The sequence below is a fragment of the Taudactylus pleione genome, unplaced genomic scaffold (assembly GCF_031769625.1).
Source record: "Taudactylus pleione unplaced genomic scaffold, aTauple2 ptg001382l, whole genome shotgun sequence".
Lineage (NCBI taxonomy): Eukaryota > Metazoa > Chordata > Amphibia > Anura > Myobatrachidae > Taudactylus > Taudactylus pleione.
The window spans coordinates 99,974-105,567 of NW_028285782.1; positions in this window are offsets into that span (position 1 = coordinate 99,974).

Here is a 5,594-nt window from a genome sequence, read left to right on the forward strand (position 1 = left end):
CACATAAACATACAAGGTTACACATACAGAGCATTATACATGTATACATAGCTTGAGACACTTACACACACATACTTAAACAGTAGTTAAACTTTCTCTTATCTTGTAGGTTAGGTACTGGTTGTTTTAATTGTCACTGGGGAGTTGGATGTGGGACTGTAGCAGATCCACCCTCTGCCCCATGATGCCAGAGCAGCCAGACAAGCAGGAGGAGGCAGTACAATGGGCCATTTAGCCCCGCCCCCCTGTACTCAGAACACACCCCTTTCCTTTCTGCTTACCCTACAGCACTAACAGCAGCACTTCAGTTTTAATGAATGTCCCCCACAGGCAGCACACAGCAGCTGGCAGCCTGTGATAGGAATTTTTCTGTAATTGAATAGATCCGGATACTTTACCTAAGAAAACACACTTCATGACTCTAGGCTAATTGCATCTGCCCCTTGGAATGAATGGTCCACTCCCGAGGAGCACCTGACTGTCCCTACATAAAATGATTTTAGCTCCAGTGAGTAGGGCAAGTTAATAGGTAGCTAAGCAGGAGCGATCTCTTATGGTGGGTACACACTGGGCGATATTACTGAGCGACTGCACGATTATGACATCGTAATCGTGCAATCGCTCAGTAATCGTGCACAAATCGTGCACTTTTATGTCGGAAACGACCAGCGATGTGCACTCCCGCTGGTCGTTTCCGACATTGTCCATCGCCTGAACATGCAGCACAATCTGACGATGTCGTCAGGTTGCTGCATGTTTGAGAATGGGGGAAGAGAGCCCGACGCTGAACGATATCGTTAATGATATCGTTCAGCGGCTGTGCTCAATGTCATGAACGACACTGAGCACAGCCTGCCGGGGACACACTACACGATATCGCTCAGGGAGCATATCGTGTAGTGTGTACGCACCTTTACACTGCTCAGCCAATTACACATAAGAGCAGCAGCAAATCCTTTATTAAATGTGGAAAGTGGAAAACTAGGTAAAACGCCGCGTATAATGCACACTTAGCACACACTGCTTTACATTCGTACATCTCCTCCCATCAGTGGCTGCAAACATTTTCTCCAGCAGACAGAGGCCCTGAGAGGGGGTGGAGGGAAGTACATATACAAAGTACCTGTCCCAGGTCCCCTCGGAACCTCATCCTCCCTACCCCCCCGGCCTTAGCTAAATTGCATTATGGGTGGGGGAAAGTGACTGTGCAGTCCAAAAGCTTCTTATTACTTTGTCTTCTTATTTTTTATAATAATTCATCCTTGTTGGACAGCAATACAATACATTTGCCTTCATGTTCCTGTGTTGTTTATGATGCTGACACTGTGATATTTCCTCTAGGTTCTGCTGGCAGCAGACTCGTGTAGCAGCCAGTTGTTGGCTGTCAAGGTCATCAAGAAGAGGGATCTGCTGGACGAGGGCAAATAACTTGCGTTTGTGGAACGGAGGGTGTTAGAGCTTGCACATGGGAGCGCCTTCCTCACACATGCACACTTTGCTCTGCAGACCAAGGTACTGCTGTGATCACCTCTTTATTACTAAATACCCACACATACCATACATGCTAATATTCTTATGCTGTGACTTTCCTTTCTTAAAAAATTTAATCTCATCTAGACATACTTGCCAACTCTCCCTCATTGTCAGAGAGACTCTCCCTATCTCCCTGACAGGGCCGAAACTAGGATATCTGTCACCCGGTGCAAGGTAGCAATTTTCTGCCCTCTCCCTTCCCGTACCTGGATTTTGTCCTTGCTCCTCCATAAGGCAGTGCACTAGTCAAACGTTCCTGGTATAGTGACTCACATTATTCCACACACTGTAATTCCTATAACAAAAGTGCCACTTACATATTTGCCCGACACCATTTTATGCCCCACAGTAAGGCTTCTAATTACTTTAAAATTACCTGCTCGTTGCCAGGGGTTTTCATGCTCATTGCCAGGGGGTTTCATGCTCATTCCTATGGGGTTTATGCTCGTTGCTATGGGGTTTATGCTCGTTGCCAGGGGGTTTCACAGGAGAAGATGCAGCTTTCAGCATCTTCTCCCGGCACTTGCGCTGGCCTAACAGACATTAGAGGTCCAGTAGGTCCTCTAGTGTCTGTCTCCTCCTTGGCGGTGGCCATTTTTGGATGACCGTTTTCAGCAGAGTCCATGCGGATGGCTAGTCCACATGGAATCTGCTGAAAATGGCCAACCAAAAATGGCCGCCGCCAAGGAGGAGACAGACACTAGAGGTCCAGTAAGGACCTCTAGCATCTGTCTCCTAGGCGCGGCCATTTTTGGATGGTCGTTTTCTGATCTGCAGCCCCCAAGCCACCATGAGTCAGCCCTTTTTCACCCCCTGCATTTCGGCACCCGGTGCACGTGCACCTCTAGCCCCCCCCTAGTTGCGGCACTGTCCCTGAAGAGTATAGCAATCTCCCTGATTGCACCTTACCCCCATTATGAAGCTGTTGTATATTAAAAAACAAAACAGAGCTATATACATTTTCATGGGATCATTAGTATTATTTCCCTGCAAGTGTGTTTTCATCGCCAAACAGATCAAATTAACTGCTTTGGGGATCATTTACATTTGGATATAAATCAATTTTATGACACGCCTCTCAGATGTAGCCGTACACACCCACTTTTAACAGGCGCTCATAGGTGTTGTTTTCACAATCTCCCTAAAATGCTTTTTCAAAAGTAGGCATGTATGCATATAGATGTAAAGCACAATGGACTATGCTGGCACCATATATATATATATATATATATATATATATATATATATAATACATTTCCAAAAATGCATGTACTGTACTGTATACTGTATCTACAGCACTTGGTGATAAACGGACTATTGAAGATAGACAGGAAGAGAGATTTAATGTTGTACTTGAGAGTATGGCCCATATTCAATTCCGGTGAAAAGTCAGAATCCACGAAAAATATTGCGGATGACGCCATTTCACCAGGCAGAAAAGTATCGCCGTATTCAATTGCAAACACTTTTTGCGTACGCGGAAAGTCAATGCAATGTAATAGGCGACACAGATTCACCTATGAATAGCAAGTGGAAAAAAGTGCAGAATTGCGGGTTTGGGTTTCAAAAGTGCGGAAACCACTCTGCACCCTTGGGACAGCCCCCCCAAAGGTTAACTGCATCACAAAAAAAAAAAAAAAAGGAACACCCCAAAACATGACTTTCAAAATGGGAGCGAAAAAATACAAAGTAGGGGTACACACATAAAAAGTAGCAAAATAGACTTTAGGGGGGTCTGCAAGTATGGGGGAGGTGTTTTTTTGATTGCAGGTGCATGCTGAAGGTGCGTTTGTAACTTCACTTAAAACTTCACTCTAGCAAATTTAAACCATGCTTGCACCCATTTTCAAGTACCCCAAATTTGACAGGACTACTTATTTTCACCAAGAAAAACTGCTTAATGCTATTTTTCACCACTTGTGCAAAAACGCTACATCACGGGCATATCTATAATGGGTGCAGGGTGTACGGGGAACACGGGCCCCTGGGTTCAAGGGGGCCCCGTACCGCACACCCTGCACCCATAGAATTACTTACCTCTCCAGAGTCCCACGTTGGTGCGGGGGTCCGGCGCTGTAAAAACGACTGGAAAATGGCCGCCACGTCCATTTTCCCGTCGTTGGCGCATGCGCAGTACAGGGAAAATGGCCTCCGTGACCATTTTTCCGGTGACCTGCGCATCCTCTATAGCCTCTGGCTGCACTCTAGTGCCCAGAGTTTATAACTCCAGCGCTGGCCACGCACAGCTCAGTGCGCTGCTGGCCACCGGACAGAGAGGAGGGGGCCCGTGTTGGAGACTGCACACAGGCCCCCTCCTCTCTAGAAATGCCCCTGCGCTACATAGAGGCAATTAAAAGCACTTAAGTACCCCAAATAGCTCCAGGGGGGCTAATCGGGAACATCTATACTGATCCCCAATTTTAGTGCATCTTTTGGGGGGGGGGGTGTTAGGCTGATTTCCCCATCTCTGACAGCACTTTTCACATGTTTGAGTTTCGCCGGGACATGTTTTCGCATCCTTTGGAATTGAATATAGCGAATAGCGGGGGCACGCATGGAAACTTTTCGCGTCCAAAATTCTCAATGAAGGCGAAAAGTTCGGCAGGCGTAAAAGTATCGCAGGTGCAAAACTAACTGAATACAGACCTATGCCAGTAACATCTCTCCCCTTGGGGGCTGCCTTCTGTTTTACATTCATTACAGTAATATTTCCTGACCCGTCTGCTCCTCCACTGCTGGAACTGGGCTGTTTACCTGATCTAAATACGACACAGATCTTAGATGATGGTAATTTAATAATAGGGTTATCTACGGGGCGGCATTCACTGGACTAGTAAATGGGAGGGAATAGCAGGTCATGAGGATGGGATATTCTAACTTGGAAATACTGTTTAGAACTAGCTGTCCATAATTCATTTTATCATATTGTTACTGATATATTATTATAACACCATCACTGCTGTAAAACATTCCCCTCTAATCTCTGTAGTAACATATTTCCCCTCTCACCTGTAGTACAGTATTTCTTCTCCATCCCTCCCACCTATACAGTAACACATTCCCCTGCATATTACTTGTGTCATGCGCTCCGTGGATTGAGGATCAATGCTATAGATAACAGCTCCTAGTGATAATACAGTTGTGCAGCTCTTTTGTAATTAATCATTATATTTGCTTTAGATACATACATTACTATTAATCTCTGCATGCAGGACAATTTACTACCTATTATAATATTTTGGTATAAAAATAAAAATGTAACTGGTGTTATGTATTAATAACTCAACTGTAATAACTTTATAGACCATGGGGCCCATTTATTAATGATCGCATTTTGCAATGCGATCAGGGCATCCAGTACCGCCCATGATCGCATTGCAAACTGCGATCATACCGGCTGAATGTACTATCCGGCACATGCAGGGAGACAGTCTCCCGCGGACTGCACATGAGCGGCGCCCATTGCCGGCGGAGGGATCTGGGAGATCCCTCCGCCGGCTGAAATGCGGTAAGTCCCTATAGACTACAGCAGCTAACGCTATCTTCAGATGGCGTTAGCTGCTGGGGCCAAAATCGGGAATGCTTCGCATTCCTGATATTGATACATTTGGCAGCATCGCATCCCCCATAGAAACCTATGGGGGAGGCGGCTGCGGGCGTCAATGGAGGGATCGCAGCAGGTATCGGAGATACCTGCTGCGGTCCCTCTTTCATACAGCCGGGGGATACTTAATATTTGAGGTAAACACCCGAAAACAGGTGTTTTCAGGGAATTTACCTCAAATTAACTTTGATAAATGGGGAACCCATAATCCATAAACTGTAATACTTCTATTTACCCCTTTTGCCCCCTGCCCTCTCTCTGCTCTCCTTGTCATCCCCATGACTGTCCATTATATTCCCATGAAGAGAAAAGAAGCAAAGGATCTTTTTTAAAAATGAATAATGTATATAATTTACTTATTTACGGTGTAAAGATGCCAATCCCCACGGCCCGACTTTCTCCCTCCTGGCTTCTCTAACATGTATAATGATACTATTGCTTCTACCATACACAGGAG